The 20,522-nt window shown below is 39.0% G+C and overlaps 1 protein-coding gene across 2 annotated transcripts in view; it reads right to left on the reverse strand.

Moving 5' to 3' along the window:
* The window catches only part of syt7b (synaptotagmin VIIb), an 87,895-nt gene that overhangs the window by 52,733 nt on the left and 14,640 nt on the right, over positions 1–20,522 (reverse strand). The gene's annotated exons all lie outside the window — the stretch shown is intronic.

Below are 20,522 nucleotides of genomic sequence, written 5' to 3' on the forward strand. Positions count from 1 at the left end.
CTTCCACCTGCTGTGCTTATCTGTTTGTGCTCTGTTCACTCAGCTCCTGGTGTTAGCGCCTGGCACGACACAGAAAATAAGCACTGTTAGTCACTGGAGACCTCCAGAGGAGCAGCTCTTGCCATAGGTCAGCACAACATGGAGAGGGCCGCCACCACGGGAGGTGACCCTTGACTGGCACAACAGACGCACTGCCAGAAGAGTGGCATCCAGTGGGAGGAACATGGACATCCAATTATACAGAAAACCAAAGGGGAATGAAAGAGAAAAGCACGTCTCAGTTTAAAAGACTATGACTGTGTAAAAGCTCAGCACAGATTGAAATGCTAAGAATAAGTTGTTACAGTTCATTAACTCTGATGATTACATTTACTCCTCATGATTCGGTATTAATGGCGGGAGTGAAGAAGAGCGAGGTAGCTGTGAGAAGTTTGGCAGGTTGAGGAGACAGCTGACTCAATCTTGAAATCCCAGCAGGTGTTTGTTTATCTCACCTGTGAGAACCTGACAGTCCAGCTGGCTGGAGATCAGTTTTGTTTAGCCTTGTACAGGACTGACTATCCATTAAGCATTTATTTGCATCTTTCCACCTTGAAAAACATTGTGTTCCTCTTTCATTGGATTTAACTAAATACAATAAATTGACTCCTTTATTTGAGTTGCTTTTTCTGACCAAGCAAAAAGATTTGATCACACAGATCTATTTTTTGGCTCTACTCCTACAGCCTGCAGATTGACATTTTTACAGATGATAGAGAAAAAAATCCACATCTTTTAGCATAATCAAAAGACATAGTTCAGTCAGAATAACATAATGTAGGTGTGTGGTTTCATGCACTCGATGAGCCCCTCACCTGAGCCTGGGCTGGTAGATGATCTGCTGATTAATCTAGATATTGAGAAGTTTGGGATCTTGTATGTATTCTTAGGTTTGACACACTAAAGTTAGTTGATAACCAAATATATGGCAAGTTTAAGTGACAGGCTCTTCTACCTGTAGCCAACTGTGGTCAAGCACAGAGCTGGCAGTGTTTCCATACCACATTCACAGCATTGATTGTTGACTTTTATTATATTCCAACAAAACTGCAATAATTAAGTGGCCTTAAAGATGCTCATGCTAATGCTAAAGTAAAGGCAAAGAGGCCAGTAAAGTCATTGGGGTGAATCAGCTGCAGCTTTCTGACCTCTTCTTGGCAGGTTTTAAGGAAAGTCCAGGCCATGCTGGACTATCCTGGTCACTGTGTGCAGAGGGAGTTTGAACTTCCACTTTCAGGCCCTCAATACAGAGCTCCTGCTCAGAGGACAAAGAACTCAGAGGACTAAGACTCTTTGTCTCAGCAACTACTAGCCTGCAGTTGCACCTGTGATCCCTGCACCTAAACACCTCATCTGTTTGGCATGCAGCTGTTTTGTGGCCTTCATTTGAAGTGATCTAGCATTGGTGATATGTGTCCCTGTGATCTGACTGAATTGTTATATTTGGTGATTTTTTTTCTTTCTTTTTTATGATGAATGTGTCTTTTTGTACACCTGTCTGCAGCCGGATTTCCCATGGTGGGATAATAAAGATTGACTTGACTTGGCTTGACAGTTATTTTCCTGGCAACAATAAAGTTATTCGCTGTACCTCTGATCTGAGCAATATATCACTTTAGGTGCAGTTCCTAACAAAAATAAAATGGATGTGGTGGGACATCCACATATATATATATTGCTCTTTATCACTTTTCCAGAATCTTTGAATTATTGGGCAGTCCCAAAAGATGTGTGTGGTCCCCTATTTTTTTTACATGTTCTCCAGCATACTGAGACAAAGTGAGGATGAGAGGTGTATTAAAATACCAGATTTTTAATTTCCTTACATTATCTTCAATTCCAATTCCGATCTTACTTTATTTCTCAGATATTTTGTGAAATGTTAGCTATAAACCTATTACATACTGTATATGAGAGACATGTTTCTTGAAAGTTGGAAGTGTTTTTTTTTTCCTGCAGCACTAATAAAGTGGTCTTCTATTTTATTTGGGTTTTTCAGGAAACATTTAGTTTTCAAAAGTGATTTGTACCACCGCAGTGTGCCGTTCTCAAGGCATCAGACGAAAACGGTAAACTTTTGTTGTTTCATTTGGAGGACTTCCTGACTGAGCACCGCATCAATCGATGTGACTTCATAATTACTCCTGTTGCTTATAAGTCACTGTGTGAACGCCAAATGGACCCAAACTAAAAGACATCAGAGATATGAAAGTGACAACCGTGTGGGTTGGCTGTAAAATCTCTTACTGTGAATGTGTTGTGCAAGCACAGTTCACCTTAATACAGTGCGACATGGCCAAAGGGAGCAATACGCTATTGCTTCGGTTGAAACACAGGCTTGCACTGAGCTATTTATCACGTTTGTGAATGAGACATATACGAAACAAATCCCATTCACATTCATATTGTTTACTGTAGGTCCAATTTTCCATTCCACCTGCTATTTGCCTCCCATCTCTCTCAAGAAACCCTTTCACATCATTCCCACATGCATTCCGGCTGACCTCATTACACTCCTGCCAAGCCATCACTGTGACTATGTGCAACTCATTCACCTGAAATGTCAAAAGCATTCACCGTGTTGCCTTCGTCCAACCCAGGCCGAGCCCCAGGGGAGATGGGCATCCACAGCAATGGCGACTTTCCAGTTTAAACTGCATTTGTTTTCTTTCAAACAAAGAACATGTGTTTAACAAGTAAGATTTATGACTACTGCTGGGATCAAGCAGGGAGGGAAGCCTTGAGCAAAACAAACATTTTCCTGTCGATCGCTACAGTGACTTAACACAGAGCGCCATGTGTTTTGTTACAGCACATGTGAAGTGCAACAAACAGGCTGTTTGCTGTCTCAGAGGGCCGCGATACCACAGACCCATGACAGACTCATAACCTAATACACTTGACTGGCAGGTGTGGTTATCCAGGCAAAACATCTTAACAGTCTGCAGGCAGAGCCATCAAAGTGTGTTTCTGTATGAACTGTGATCTGTTGTCCATAATGAGGAGGATCCAGAGGTTTTCTTTGTGTAGCGAGGCAGGCTATGGGTGAATGGACACAGCTGAAGAGTCATTCTGACTCACACAGAGATGCTGAAGAGTTGGAGAGAAACATGGGCTCTTAGTGAGCACTTTTAACTCTCATAAAGCGGCGGAGGACCGTCTGAATGACACAAAGAAATGCCACAGAGTGAAAACAGACACAGTAATGGGGTGAGGAACGAGTAGGACAATCAAAATCCATTATCGGAGACTTTCATTACCTATTAGGTTTTACACAGCATTCAATTCAAAATAACATTATATAGCAAGCCCTAATATGCTGGGATTTGATAATATAGTGCAGTGCAGTTTCTTACTGCATTTTTATTTAAAATCTATCATTTAACCACCCCTTCATCCTAAAGTTTTGCTGTAGCAGCCAAAAGATAAGTCTAGTGATTATGACAACACCAAAAGACAAAAACTATTGAGGACATAATCCAACTAACAAGCACTGTCTGTGTAACCAAAAGCCTTACATTTTATTCTGCTGTGCCACAGACTTCTATTAAACTATTAAAATCAACATTTATGGGCCACATGTTGCACTGGATGACATGCTGCTTAATTACAATGGACACAACCACTGTTGACCACATTTTGAGTCTATCATGCACCGTCCTGATGCTGTAAGTAGGCATGTACGAGTCCTGAGTCAGCCGGCTAATTCACTCGCCTCCTAAAAACAACCGAGATTCCCGAATCCCCCTCTTCACTAACCAGGATCTGTTGAGTCCTTAGCTACATTTGCTGCTATTAATCCATATAAATACAAAATTAGAAATGAGAATCAGAATGAGAATTCCTTTATTTATCCCTGAGGGGAAATTCTTTTCTGTACAGACGTTGCACTTGCAGTTTTCCCGACCAAGAAAGAAAGTGAAATATATAAAATAGGATAAAAAAACTAAGATAAGTATAAATCTAAACATATAGGTATTTACATGTGTACATATATACATTGTATATATAAAAGTATGTGTGTCCGCCACAGTGCAGAGTTTAATAGTTTGATGGCGACAGGCAGGAATAATTTCCTGTGTCGCTCTGTGGTGCACCGTGGAAATTGCGCCATTCATAATCTCTTTATAGTCTACCCCATTCATTCTAAGTAGTTGTTAGCAAGAAACAAATAGCATAAATTACATGGACTAACAGTGGTTGCTACCTTATTCGTCCCTCAGGGGACCTCGATGGAGACCAGTTAGAAAAACTTACTACATGGCTGGAAACACAGCCAATTTGGCTCATTTGGGAACGAATGGAGCGGATTTTCAGGACAATGAATGAAGTTTGATTTTACATGGGTTGTCACCAGTAATGTTGTATTACATTATGTTTGCTTAATACTCTATTAACTTTATTTATCCCAAAGTCATAACACCACATAGCAGTCCAACATGTAGCTAATATTTTTTGGTGTTATGTGACCCTTAATCGTGCAAATTTGAACTTGCATGACCAAAAAGGATTTTGGAGTTGAGTTTCCCTGGTGATACTGACTCAAGTGACTCTAAGGACTCAAGTAAGTCAGTTCAGTATGTTGAGTGATACGCTGAACCGAAGTTCCCATGACTAGCTGTGAGCACACCAATTATACTGCTGAAAACAGCCCCCTGCCAAATATTCACCATTTTTCCTGTTTAAGAAAAGTTTCAGTATGAATGCGTGGGCTTTGAGCTGCAAGGTAAGGAAGTGGGTATCTGTATTAACAGGCTGACTAACACACAGCAGAGGTTTTTATGGTATCCTAACCCATTAATTGAATAATACAAACCATTTATGTGGTGGTCTGAAAGATACTCTCTTGATGATTTTGTTTCTGCCCCAAAAACCACATGATGAAATGTTAGTAATTATTAAAGAATTATTATTAAAGAAAAAAACATTTCAAGTGTGCACTCACATAACTTTTTCTTGTGGGTATAGCACAGTCAGTATTTTGAACATGAACAACTCTTCCTTAAAGCAAAACAAATTACATAACCAAGCCTCTGTGATACGCAAATATAAAGTTGGAATCAGCTGCATTTACAATAAATAAGATCAGCCCTCTTGAGTCATAAAATGTGAATAATAAATGTCGAAATAATAAACCCACTAAAATAATTCTGCATGCATCCTCTTTTATTTCAAAATTAATTCTTTATGGAGTGTGACATCAGCCAATAGCATTTGTTGAAAGCCTTTTTTTCAATATAAACCATGTAAAGCAATTTTCACATCTGTTCTGTAAGTAACAAGTTGGATGGCAAATCTTGGGATTTCCACACATGATTTCAGCAAAATCCCGCTCTTGCTCCGTGAGTCTGAATTTACAGCACACCTGCTGCATCCAACGCAAACTAAATGTTGTTTTTGTGGCGGTTCATCAATCTGTGTTGTTTGTTCATTCTGGCCCGGCTCTGCTGCAGTTGTTTGTGCGAGTGCAATTCCCTGTTGCCCTATTGCCTGACAGAGACTCTGCCTTCAACTCTTCCAGCCCTGAAAATGCAGACTTGTAAGCTGGCATGTTTCAACACACTTGGCTAGCCTGAGCTTGAGCTTATCATTTGTGATGAAGGGAAGCAGTCCCATGAGTCATCTTCCCTGATGCAGTTTCATGCTGAAATCTTACTCATTTGATTTTTCATATATTTAAAGAGTTGAAACTGGAGCTGCAATTAAAGCTCAGTCAGAGCTGCACCTTTTAATTGTCCTCTTGTGCTCTTGACCGCTTGCTGTTCCGATTGTTATTGAAATTGCAACTTCTTCTTTGTGAATAAATCTCAGTTGGCATGACTCCGAGGGGTAACACAGAGTAGAGGTATACAAAACACAGACAACACTGATTCTGGCAAAAATCATTGGAAATATACTTTTCAATCTCCACATCAGACACACAGAAGGTAACAGTTGCCATATTATTCTTATACATGGCCAACAAATCTCACATCCCTACTGAGGTATATTTCAGTGTGCAACTCACCAATCTAGTGAGTCATGTGAATTTTTTTCAGAAATTTCCTTTTAATAGGACAGACCCTGAAACAAGGAGCCCGGGTAAGATGAATAACACACATTCATGTCAAAGCATCTTCTGTTCTCTCTCTCTTTCTTCTGCCTGAAATTCACACTCTTATTTGTCTCTTGCTGTGTCCCAGTTCAGGAGCTGGAGCCTCTGAAGTCTACATTTCTAAACCGAATATGTCAAGCCAACATGGCCTGCCCTATTTCAAAGACTCCTCTAAATGCGGTAAAGAAATGCAGCTACTTGGTGAGTTCTGTGGAGCCCTTAGTTTCTCACGGTCAATTGTGTAGCAGCGATTGTTTCATTATACACTTTAAAACCAGGAAAGGTCACATTGAGTCATATTTCCAAGACGTGAGTTTGTTTCAGACTCAGCTCTCATGACATCTTGTGATGTGATGATGTGTGTGAATGAAGATTTTTGGACTGAAAGTAACAGCTGCTGTAATCATGACAACATGTGATATGGCAAAGCAGCTGTTTCTACATTAAAAAAAGGTTGATGAGAAAACCCTGTTATGCATCTACACAGTACACCAGTACCTGACAGTGAAACTGCAGGGGCATACAAATAGAGGTAAGCATCCAAACAAAATGGAATTTATGGACAAACAAATGTAATATGCAGACACTAGTAGCAAACGTGCACCACCTGTACTTTCCTGTAAGAAGATTTGTGCACAAATACATCAAAGTCAAATATGTAAGATGACTCTGAAACTCTGAAATTCAATTTGGCCTTATAAATCTATTTGTAGCTGGGGTGGAGAGAGTGCCAGGAGATACAACTGAGTACATTTCACTGCGACAGCATGCAGAGAGCCAAGTTTAAACCTCTAGCGGGGGGGAAATTTGCCTAAAAGGATGCCTCAGCTCCGCCTTTAGGGCACCAGCACATGTTATCTGGAAGTGCCTACTGTTGTTGCGTGAACAAATATTCTCTGTGGTGAGGATCCACATGTCATTCCACATGTTCCCTCAACAAGAATCTTTCCTCTATTCACAGAGTGGTCACAGCTCAAGGCGACATTTCCACTGCAGGAACTGGTGAACAAAAGAAAATTCAGAGCTATGTTTTGTATGTGTGTACTGCTACCTCATTTCTTTGCACTACAATTTCACACTTCTAGAGTATATCTCATGTCAAGGCTTGAGAATAGAATTGTAGAATAGAGTTATACAATGAACAGTGTCTTACCTTTCAAGGTATATTTTTCTTTTCAAATGTAGTAGTTTCTTCTTTAGTGCTACTCTTACTTTAGTGTTTGATATTCTACCCTTTTCTGTTTCTGTTTTAGTTATTTTATTTCTATTCAGCTCTAATTTCATTTCTCTCTCTTATTTATACAATTTCTGCATGTATACAATCAAGGCGTTACAATTTTACTGCAGAATCCTGTGAAGTTTTGATGAAATACAACACATGCCGAGAGACCTTCTCACTCTCAACGTTCTCTACTTTAAAATGTTCGATAAATTAAAATTAAATTTAATTATATTGTTGAGCAAAGTGAAGAGCAACTTGAAGCACTTGAAGCATTTGTGTTAAAAGAATGAATGTTAAAAGGCTATGCAGGCCATAAAAACGGTCAAACATGATTAAGTTCATTAACAGGTGCCTTGGCTTCGATTTGATTCTTTGAAATGTTTTTTGAAATTGAGTTGCAGACCTACCCTGATGGATAAGCGGTATAGAAAATGGATGGATGGATGGAGTTGCAGACCTCCTAATTATCTAACGTAGTGAACTTTTATATCTCTGGTTTAAAAAGTCCTAGCAATATCATATATCAATCCTACTTTATCCTATTTTCAAGAATATGGCTGACAAGCAGCTGTTTATTTCCTGCACCAGCGTTCCTATAATGTATTTAACATTCACCAAGCAACCATATGGCTGATTAAGTTGCGGATTCAAATACGCATTCAAAATTTTGCCTGGTTTGCTTCTCTGTGAAAGCGCCATCAGATGGACATCACCAATACGGCTTATTACTGCCTTGTCACTGGTTTCTTTCACAACACACATTTCACTGAAAAAGTTACATGTTTCCCTAAATATCAACCCCTCCGCCCATTCACACATGACCCCATACAGGAAGTCTTCTTTCAGGGATGGACTGCATGTGTGCAAGGGGTTTAAGTTTCTTTTTTTAAGTTTCTATCCTTGAAAGGCAGATTATATTTTAACACAGACACTTATTATCAGCCACTTCCATACATTTCTGTGAACAGTGTGGTATCATTAACCCTGATGAAAGACCTATTTAAACCTATTTTAAAAGATTAAACATTATCTTTGTGCTTTTTCCTCCCACAATGCATTGCATAATTTACCTTACCTAATATGATGTCTGTGCCCTTAATTTCAGAGCTGTGGGCTTCTTCCAGGATTCAAATTCTAATCCTCTCAGTATAACATCACTGCAGCGATAAGATCAGTCTTCCATCTCAGCTCTTCCGCTGTCTGTCCAGTTCCTATCTGATCTGTCTTTCTCTGTATCTTGCCTTCTTTCTCTTCGTTTTCAAAGACACAGATAGAAGCACGAGAGACATTTTCCCTATTACAGAACACAGTGTGCTGTACGCTGAAGATATAATTCCAGAGTGCTTCCATTGAGAGGCTCATGGCAGATGTAAAAAAGAATGATATATTAATGGCTGATGACTGCTGAAATTAGACTACACCATCAGACATCCACATCTTCAGCTAACTGAATAACCCACCGTAAATGTTACAGAGTTGGATGTGGATTTGTTATTAGGTTACCGAGCGGCACCTTCCTCCATAGCCTCATTTATTACCAAACACAGATACAGACGTCCAGTAGTTATAAATCGTTATAATATCTTAAAATGGGGTCAGCATGCGGTCAACAGTTCAACCAAAGACAAGTTTCTCTTTGACAAGTAATAAGACAAAGCTTTGAAACTAAAAAACAGGCCTTTTCAAATTAAAAAATGATATTCTGACAGATAAGCAGTATAGAAAATGGATGGATGGATGGATGGATGGATGGAAATCTGGGAAGAGTCTACAGTCACGATCAGCATTGATAGAAATGCAATGCGCAAAATACTAACATAACACCAAGATATGAGGAATGTGCTCATACTCACAATTCTGTTTGGCATGTTAGCCATTCCAAACTGATGTGTTAGATGAAAAGTCAGAGGATCAGCAGTCATTATTTCATCTGGTGACCATGAATGTCTGTACAAAATCCATCCAATAAATGTGGCAATATTTCACACTGATAATTGCACAATTGGACTTAGAGGCAGCACTGGAGAAAATGTCAGGGGAGCAACCAAGTAAACAGAATAAATGTAATTACAAAATTTCATGGCAATCAATCCAATAACTGCCAATCCAATAAATAGCCATGGCATGAGCATGGCTAAAAAATATACACATAATACACATAATAGAAATAGTTTTTCCTTATCCTACAAAATTATCCCCAAACACCCAGCAGACTGAGAACCACTTACCAATACGCAACATCTACTTCTTCTCCCCAACATCATTCAGTGATGCCTAAACTCAGTGCTGGCCTACAAAAACCTGTCAGGCTGGATGTATTCAGGCTGAAAAAAGGCTTCAAGAAAACATGAACCTCCTGAAGTTTAACTCTGTCAACTTCTTGTCAACCACCTACTGTTTTTGTCTTTCAGCGGTAACATAGCAACAACTGCTCGGTAGCATACTAGCGCGTGCCCCGGAGCAGTGCGACTGGCATTTTTAAACCGTGCTCTCTGACTGTCACCTTAATCACATAAACACAAGAGGAAGGTAGGAACAGAGTCAAGCAGAGCAGACTCACACACAAACCCTGCAAGCGGCAAGTGTAGTTACAAACTGTATACTACGTCTTAAACCAGAAAAAAGCTTGTTATAGAGCGATGTGGTACATGACATATCTGTTAAATGTGTTTTTATTTCCTTTGTCACACTGATTCGAAGAATATAAAGCTGAATAAGGATTTATGTCAGACAGGACATGTAGGGCAAGCTGGTGTGAAGGATCTTTCAGGATCTTCACAGTGATGGAAACGCACAGTAGGCCCACTCTGAGCCTGACCAATGCTCTTGACACTGAATCCATGTCAGTATTTGAGTTTAAAAATATACTGTATCAAATATACTGTATTTAGTTCATTTCATTTCTGAGTTCATTTTCAGTTATAATAACGTTCCTATGGAAGGTTTTATAGGTTGACACTCGTAAAGCATAATAAATTGTTAATAAATGGGTTTCAGTCAAGATGTTTTTCAGCCCTTTTCTAAAAGGTCAGTTGTCCAGTGGTTTATTGGAGGGTTACTCCTAACTGACAAAAGCACTAGATACCAAGTATGATGCCAGAGGAGGAGAAACACAGAGATTTTTCACAATAGGGCAACAAAAAAGATTCTTATTAACAGCTGAACTGATATATAAAGATTTAATAAATTACCTTATCATAATTAAAAAAGCCATTGTTACAAGATATGAATCCTTTATAAATACTGACTTATCTGAATGTGATAGATATAAATCTTTGCAAGAATATATAGAAGAGTCTGTGGCCAAATTTGTCAGAAATAGGAATAACCTGGACATTGCAAAATTGTATACATTAATAGGGATTTATCCTATTTTGAAAAGAACAGAAAACATAAACATCTCAAACATATCTTTGCAGTTCCTCTGCCTGCATTTCCTTGTTACTTATTGGCCAATATGTACCCCGATACCAATGTACACATCATGCTACAGTCAGCCATTATTATAGGCAATGACAAAAAGATACACATAAATAGTTTTATCTGTCACATGGATCAGCTTAATGAGGATGAGCTGGCACAAACTGCCAAGAAAAGCACAGAGGTCCAGCCACCTCATGTAGACATGCAGCAGACATGAAGCCTTATCAGCTCAGTCTTACAGTAATCAGCAACTGGTGGTGGCAGTCGCTGTTTCTGGCACTGTCGTCACTTTAGGGCTCCTAGGTGGAGTGTTTTATGACCTCATTACTGGCACTTAGACCTGAGAACAGTGTTAACCCTGCCCCACAGCAGCATGATAGACTGCCAAGCTGAGTGACTCTGACAGGAAAGTCCATATGGACACACCTCCTTTAGCCCCTTTGACTGTCTCTCTGGGGGACTGACTGGGTGGCTCTGTTACTGCTCTTCTATCTTTGTGCTACTACTAAGTCTGCGGTGGGCTCTAACTTTTCTTTTTGGTGATCTTTGCAACTCACTGTATGAGTAAAGGCACACAGAAATATCTACAAAGTCATTCACGCGTGAAGACAAAGACAGACACACGTACACCTTGGCTGTGATATAGGTAGGTAGCTCAGCTGGACCATAGGACCAGCTGAGCTACCTACCAGATGCTGGAGGCATCTGTGCAGAAGACAGAGTGAACAGGAGCACTTTGTCTGTTTGTGTTTGGGAATATTTGTGGATATGTGTGTGTTAGCGCTAGTGAGTGGGCTGGACCCCAGACAGCCTCAGGACCAGTCAGATCATCAGTCAAGACTGTGTCCCATCTGTTTGACAGGAGAAAGTCTTGCTCATGGAGGAGCTGCACTGTCATCCTGCGCTCCTGTTTGCACCCATTAACAAACACCCACGACACCCTCATCACCCTTCACATTAGGAGTACTTTTAAAGATACCAAAGTTAAGAGATGGCACAACCTCAAAGTCATGATCAGACACAGGAGCCGGACCACGCCACTGTTTTCTGCTTATGCTTATTAGACAATGAAAACTTCACAAAAGCCTCTAAATACTATTGGGAACCAGAAAAATGCAAAGGTGGGAGGAATTACGGCATTTGGTGGTCAAAATCCAAGCAACAAATAACTTGTCACAGGGCGATTAATCCTCCGTCTGACAAGAAAACCCTCATATATAAATTTGGTGGAGCACTAGTTTAACAGTCAAGAGTAGATTAATTCCAGCATTTCAATACTAATTGTTGTGGAAGTGAAAGTCATTCATTATATTTATTTTAGCAGATTAATGAAGGTGAATCAAAATGATTCCCAATCAACGCAGAAGTGCAGTGAATGAAAGTCATGTTCATGAAATGTGGTAATAGTGTGGCTTTCAGGAATGTTTTATGAAGCACATATTTTTACTGCCTGTGTGCCAGTGAAAGTGACAAATCAATATACCTGTAGTTGGTGTTAATTGGTGTTTTGTCCAATAATGGAACTAATAACAACAGCTCATATTTCCTTTTGTCAACAAACGTAAACAGATCCACATGACTAAACCACAACACGCTGCAGTTTGCCAATCTTATTGGATTTTCATGTCAACTACAAGGTGATTCTCCATTTAAAACTCATATAACACTGCTCAGTTTTTGGATCTCACACAAATCAACAGAAATGCAATATTTAATCTCCAAAGTAGAAAAGATTATTTCTGTGGCAAGGGTTTATGAGTAATCTTTTAATAGACACCAGAGACAGACAACCTTTTTTATGGTCGACTCACCTATTGGCATTTTATATTGGTTTTGCATTTAAATTGTATTCTTCTGCATGGAGATTTTCTCTGGTTAAAAGCCACTTGGAGGCATGCCAGCACGCATTTAAGAGAATGTGCCATTCCCTGAGATAGATGAACCCAGATGAGGACAAAAACATTTGGGCACGAGAGTTCCCTGTCAGTTTCAATTATTTTTCCATGCTAACTGTGAAACTTTAATGCAATCTGAACCTAATTTAAAAACAAATGTTTAGGAATATTAACTGGTAGCCCTTTAATCCACAATGAAAACAAGCATTAGTAGACACTATGAAATTGAAATTACAACACAAGAACAGAATTTCTTATATCATCCATGACCATGTGGCACACTCTATTAATTTTACCATTAAAAAAATGCTTATACAGATGCTAGTTCATGAGGATCCTGTACTCTTTTATACCCATTTAGAGAGTGTTAACCCACATTTACAATTTGAGAAGGGAATAAAAAAATGTGGTAAAATGTCTCAACAAAGAAAAGGCCATGTGTCATGTTGGACAGGCACACAGACACAGAGACAGGTGTTCAAAAGCAGTTTATCAAACTTAGCAAGGAAATAGATGGAAAAGCATGAAAATGCAGACAGGAGGCAGCCTGAGGAAAGTATAAAATATTAAGAAAGGAATAACTAATGTTATGCTGCCTCACTGGAAAGTCACAGCAATCAACAAAGACGAATGTCATCTGTGCGTCATCTGTGTTTAGATGCAGCAGAAGTCAGGTTTTTAACCCATTAAAATGTCTATTGAACAGATATCAAACCTACACTGTACCAATATCAGAGATTTTTACATAGAAGAGGGCATGACTCTGACAATGTGCAGTCTACAAGTGAGTTGGTGATCAGAAGAAGCTCTAAAAGCTATAAATACTTTGAAAGGGCAGCAGAGACTGAACAACAAAAGCCCACCTGTTCAACCATGACATTAAGGCTAATCAACCAAGTTTTATGTCAGGTGAATTTCATATATACTGTGGAGCGCACAATCACAAATCTCAAATTTGTGTCAAAAGGCAATCAGTAGATCATGCAACACACTGTCCTTGGAGGAGGACCATGATATAGTTTCAATAAAAAGAAAAGTGGTCTAAAAAACTACAAAGAAGACTACAAAGTCTGTATCCTGTTAACATTCCCTTGATCTTACAATAATATATTAAGCATACAAACAACATTCTGACCTTTATGTTATTTGTCCGAGTGTTACCCATAGTGGGTCTGACAATTCAAAGTTTTGACACTAGAAGAAAGGCCATGGTGCACCTGAAATGAAAAGGATTGGTCCTGTCAGGGGTATAAATGTGTTCAGTGAATTTCATAGCAAAATACCCACAAGATTTTGGCATTTGTCAAAAAATGGAAGTGATTTTGTTTTGATGGCAGTCCTACAGGTCACCTAAAACATTAGGATCACTCGTCTGTGGATGATGACTACCCACAGGAACTATAATAGAATCTGCATTCATTAGTTTCTGAGATACTTTGCCTTGGACAAAGGAGTCGGCCGAGGGGGAAAATTTTGACCTGAAAGTTCGGGGAATCGACAAAATTAATGGATGACATCCGTTAGAAATTTCACACCAGGCTTCTTACCATATTTTGCAGTAAAGAAATACAACATGCGAATTGGACAGACCCATGTTGCAACTAAAACAGCAGTTTTAAGCCCTCGTGCAAAAATGACAGGATATTTTTCTTGGTTCATTATATGAATGATTAGACATAAAGGCATAAAAATGTAGTCTGTAATATAGTATCTCAAGGGTTTCCTTTAATAGTTCTATACTTTGCAGTAAACACGCGGCTAACATAATGTCTTTGTGTGTTGTGATTGGTTAGATTATGTGGTCAGCCAGACAATTTATCCTGTCGGAGAGAGGGCAATGTTGCTGACTTTGGAAATGGCTGGTTTCGATGTTGCAACAGAACTACCAGACTATAGGTGCGGTCCAGTGAAAGCAATTTCACCTTATCAGTGCTGAGGAAAAGTATAGCAGTTTGTGTGGGAAGGCATTAATGATGGAGGGTGCTCACAACTGCAATACATAACCTTTGATATATCAACGGTCACCTTCAGCACATTTTTTTTTTGTCTGATATCTAAGCAAGGTCTCTATGTAGGCACTGAGCTTTAACAGAAAGTTTCATTACATCCACTGAAAGTTATGAATGCTGTGCCATGTTTTGAAAAGTTACTCTTTCAAGATCTGAAAGGGTTCAGGATGAAATATGCCTCACTGCCAACCTAATGTATTTTTAGAAATCAGTAGGTGTCTCCAGTCCAGGATGGTGTAGTGCAACTGTAAACAGTCTTATAGACTTCACAGACTACACAAGACATCAGATGGAGTGTACTGGCTTCATGTTTGCCAGTCTAATATTCGTGAAGATGCCCTTTGCATGCCCCTCAGTCCACCCATCTAGCCCACTTTCCTCGCTTCCGCCCATCCAGCTGACTTTCATCACTACTCTTAGTCATATGTCGGATTCTTGTTGCCTGAGACGTGCCCTCCGAATGTGAGAGCCTTACTCAGTTATTTAATCTTGTCTAATCCCCAAAGAGGCTTGAACAGTTTAAGCAACATAAGTGTGACTTAGTGCTGTTTTCCTTTTTTGCTCTTAATAAGGATGAAATTTACCACATCGTGATCGCTTGATCCTGAGTTGGAGGCTGTCCTTAAAGACCAGAGGTGATACTGTGTTAATCCATCAGTAGTAAATTGTGACAAAAGGTATTGAGTGTATTTTTTAAAATCATACACCAACACTTTCACACTGTATCTACACCAGTCTGCTAAGGTGTTCAGCACACTAAACCACACTGTAAATTTGCTTATTAAAAGAACCATTACTATTAAGGGTGTTTCTGTCCAAGGCCTATGTTTATTAACTGAACACTAAGCATGGCCCCACTGATGCTACATGCGCACAGCACATTTGCAGTGGGTGCTTGAGAAGGCGTTTCTTTTCTTGTACGGCCGTTAATTTTGATGACTGAAATGACAGTTATCAGCGGTAGAGTTTATTAGCTATAACTGGCAAGATAAGATGAGATGAAGAGACGTCATCGTCAAACATACAACTGGAATGGTTTCGTTTGGGGTTTGTTTCTGTGTTTTTTCCTCTGTAGGTGTGGTCTCCTCCTTACTGCACACCTGCCCCTGCCTGTGTGTCTCCACCCATCTCTCCACCTGCACCTCATTCCCTCATTAGTTCAGTTTGTATTTCAGTCCATTTGGAGGCAGTTCTTTTTTGAATCACCTGCTCTGTTTGTCTTCTGCTGTGGTTTTACTAGTCATCATGTGTGTTGTCCCTTGCATCTGGGTCCCTATGTTCCACTCAGCTTGTGACAATAATTAGGCTAGTGGTAGACTTGTTTGAAAACCCTTTTAATAGTAGAATAAGAGAGTAGAGGAACACACGATTGTTAGTGAGGTGCTGACCACAGTCATAGCACAGGTGTAGAAGATGGTGGCCACGATGCATAAATTTTAATTTTTTGGGGGGGGGGGGGGGGGGGGGGTTGTTTTTTATTTATTTATTTATTTTTGTTCAGGGTGTACAGACCCAGAATACTTTCATGGTAAAAAGTTTTGTCCCTCTGCTTCAGTATCTACGGTAATAATGTTCATGCTTTTGGGCTTAAATAAATAAAATTTGTACTTCTTTAAATAGTTATTTAAATTAATGATTATACTGGGGTGTTGTGTGATTTAAATATATTTTGAACTAATATCAACAGAGTGCACAAACCATATTAAGCATTCTTGTTTTTTTCCAGGCCATCAATTTATTTTTTTAACCTTGTGCACCAAAGCACATATTCATTTATATCTCCAGATGCTTTTACATGGACCAAATTAATTGAATACTTCACTGAAATTTTTCACCAGGCTGGTTACTTTTAATTAATCAGGTTGACAGTATGTAATTTGTCCAACCAGCCATCAGAAATATGTCTGCTCCAGGTTTTCCTGTGAAATTAACAGCTTTTTTCCAATGTGCATCTATATTTGAATAATTTACCTCCTGTTGTGTTGATAAAAATTATTAGCTGTAATGAATACACTCCAAGTTGCACACACACACACACCTCATTCATCCCAGCCTTTGCTTTAATAAAGCTCAATGAGCTGCCCACTAAGGTTGTGTACATGCAATATAGCTGATCAGATATTGTAACTGAAGCAAAGGGTGCCGTTCTTTTTGTGTGATTCATCGGTATTAATAGCATGAGTTGAACAGCTCAGTAGCTCCTCTCATGTTTATGTGCGCATTTCCTCCACACATCCTCTATCCTCATCGTTAGCTCTGCATCATCCACTTCAGGATCTACCCATCAATTATATATCAGCAAGTTGCTCTGATGGTCTCATACTGACAAGAATGTGCTATCACTGGTGGTACATTCTGCATCTGGTGAAGAAAGGAGGGGACGTACCAAAACCGTGGTATTTAACGCTCTGGAAATGAGACCGGACGTGCTGCTGAGCAGACAAAGCTGGAAAATCCTGTCAATTTTCAAACCCTCAACTTCTTAAACACTCCTGGATGAAACCTTTTGAGGGACGGAGACCGATAACATCACAGATGCGACCTAATAGAACTGCGCTCAGTGGAGTCAAGGCATTCAAAACCAGATAATCATACAGGCAAAAAGTAAAATCAATGTAGTAGTTATTCTGGACAAAAATGAGTATTACTGATGTGCATCAAGAGAGTGTAAATGGCAGCCAGACTGGAGTGGCAATTGGTTTATTGTCTGAAGGTGTGAAGCCAGTAACACTGACCCCATTTGCTGCAGAAATGTAATTATAAAATGTTGGGTGTGAGACTGATGGCAGGTCTTAGTGGGGGTGAGTTGTCACCTTAATGATCCTCATTCTGTCCTGTTTTCATAGTTAGGGAGGTAAGTGATTGTAAATTGTTTTCTTTGATGTTGTTAGGCTAATAATTTGAGACATTATACTCCTTTTTTTAGATTACATCACAAAATCTAAAGCTTCGTCTGTACCTAACTGATACATATATGAAACTAGTCCAAAACTCATCTGCTGCCATTGTAAATTATTTAAACATTTCACATAAGCTTTTAATTAATTTACTTATTTTTTACAACAATGTCTAATTCATTATATTGCTGCTGTAAACCCTTAACGTGTGCTAGGACTCGCATTCAGTTGCGGTTGATTACCATCTTCTTAAAGTGTCTTTAACCAATGCAACTAAGCTTGTCAACGCATAGCACTCTTTTACTGGTTTGTGAAACAATAGTTTAATAAATATATAAAAATATTTGGTCATCTTACATTACCGCATTCATAAGGTTGAAAAAAAAAATACTTCACTGAATCTTGAGTAAACTGACGCATTTCGACTTACAAGCCTCTTCATTAACAATCCATTTCTGGAATATTATAAGTATCTCATCTGATTAAAGCAAATATTTTTACATCAAACTTTGTCAAGGTTTTAAATGTCCCTAGGTCCTGCTTTGTGATGAGATACCACAAATTATTATCGTGTGTCGTGTCTAAAAAGCAGAGACAGGAGACGTCAACAGGCTGTTCTCTGACAAGAGGAAGCCTCACACAGCCCTGCTACAATGGCACTTTCAAACATGCTAATCAAAAGACTTGTAACAGTACTTTAAAACCTAACAATCATGACCATAGGTTTGTGGATGTCACATTAAACATCATGCCTGGAAGAAAAACTCTATGATTTAGGCCTGATAATGAGTAGGCGCAAAGGTGTTTCATCCTGACTGGCTAATCAGCGTTAGGTTTTGTTAAATCATGGCCCTGTAGCACCCTGTAAATCATTAGTCATTATTAAAGGTAGACCATTTTAATATTGGAATCGAGCTGGAATCCCTTGTCATAATTAATTCAGAGTATTCTCTAATATGTCATATCTAATTCATGAGAGAAGTCGAGGTCTTCTCACTGTGCTCTACTTTGCTAAACCCGGGGGGCACGACGATGGTAACCTAATGCACCTTGCCATTAAGTGCATGAAGCTGCTTGATATTAGCTCTGCTCCAGCTCTTCAGAGATGTGGGTCTGTAGGTGTCTGGGAGGATTCGGGCAAAGCTTAAACTCCATCCAGACACAAAACGGCACTGACATTGGACATCTTGGAGCGCAAAAGTACATTAATCATTGTTATACTGTGCTAATAAGGAAACAGCAACCACAGCACCTATGGAGACGGTTTATTCATCACTCATTATTCTGATGACTGAAGAAAATTAGGAGTTGGCTTTGTCTTTTTGATGTTCAAAATAAAATAAAAAAGACAGAATTACCTGTCTCTGATTACAATAAACCTTGCACTTACAATAAATCTGATAACCCTTCAAAGTCAAGCATGTACCGCTCTAACCTCCTAAACTGGATCTTGTTTTATTGTCTCACTAGTCCCTGCAATAACACACCCTCACAAATGCTGCCCCTTGCAGTAGACGTAGATGTTGTTTTCAGTCTGAACACCTCATAAGTTGTCGATTAGAGGTGGGGCAATCTAGCCAAACAATAATATCACCATCTATTTAATTGTAACCATGCACCACAATCTCAATTTTGAAAAGCCCTGTAGATCAAAGCCAGTCTTGAAATAGCTCATGAATTTCTCCATGTGCACCATTAAAACAATATTACATTAAAGATATTTCTTTTTTGGCACAAGCTTCTCATCTGGCAAATCCCCTGCTGTAACTCTCATTACATTCTTTACAATACATCACCCAAGGAAGAGACACCTGAAGTAATTTGTCTAATGAGAATAGCCATTTATGTGGCTGCATCACTTTATTGGTTTGTTCATGTAGGTGCAGATCTGCTAGTCAGAGAGGTTATGTGAATTTTGAAAACAGAAGCAAAGATGAAATAACTTACTATGATCTCTTCCATTCACAATGAAAGAGGATCATGGAGGCCTTCAAGATCGATCTTGATCTAAAATTGTCAGATTGCTCACCCCATCATCAATACTCGTTTTTTAATATATTGTAGTAATGCAACTTTTAGTGACTCATTTAAAATACTATGAATAACTTTAATGTATCTCGTATTCTAAGTTTGTTTATGTCTGCATTGTTGTCCATGTATGTGCCTGTGGGTGTGTATAATTACTCAGACATGCAAGATGACTCACCAAAAAGCCGGGAGAGATACTGAGAAATAAAAAGAAAGAGAAAGAGAGTAAAGAGAAGAGACAGCAGGATGGGGAGACGGGCTAGTGAAAGATTTGAGCAAAGGGGAAATAAACGATGACCTAGAAATCTCTACAAAAATGAGAATGTGAATGTACAATCTTTCAAAGTTCGAAATGTCTCACAAATCTTACCTTTGGCAGAGCAGAGAATCAACAAAGCCATTAATGGAAAAATACTCTTGGTTGCTTATTAAACTATGTGAAAATAAGTTAAACTAAGCAAATGCTAATTAAATATAGTTAGTTATGATAAAACGTCCTGCAAAATCGTTTGTGCTGTGAATAAACAAATGACATTAAGCAGACCGTACCTCTGCGTGTTTTGTTCCATGCAAAGTCGCTAGAGGTGGGAAAAAATGTAATCGCAATCATGATGCACAAGTGAAATTGAGATTTTTTTCAATCTGAGTTTTTAAATGATCTGTAGACTATAGCTGTACTCTCAATTTTCATCATTAAGACGCAATATTTCATTAAAGATGGTTCTTCTCTTTGGCCCAAGCTACTCATCTGCCATGCTGCTAACTACAACTCCAGATGCATTATTCACAACACATTACCCAAGAGAGAGCCACATGAAGTAAATTATCCAATGAGCATAGCCATCTAGTTAGTTCCCTCACTCTATTGCTTTGTTCATTGGGTCGGTAGACTGCGGACTCCTTCAAGATCATTCT

Source organism: Scatophagus argus, chromosome 1 (assembly GCF_020382885.2).
Source record: "Scatophagus argus isolate fScaArg1 chromosome 1, fScaArg1.pri, whole genome shotgun sequence".
Lineage (NCBI taxonomy): Eukaryota > Metazoa > Chordata > Actinopteri > Scatophagidae > Scatophagus > Scatophagus argus.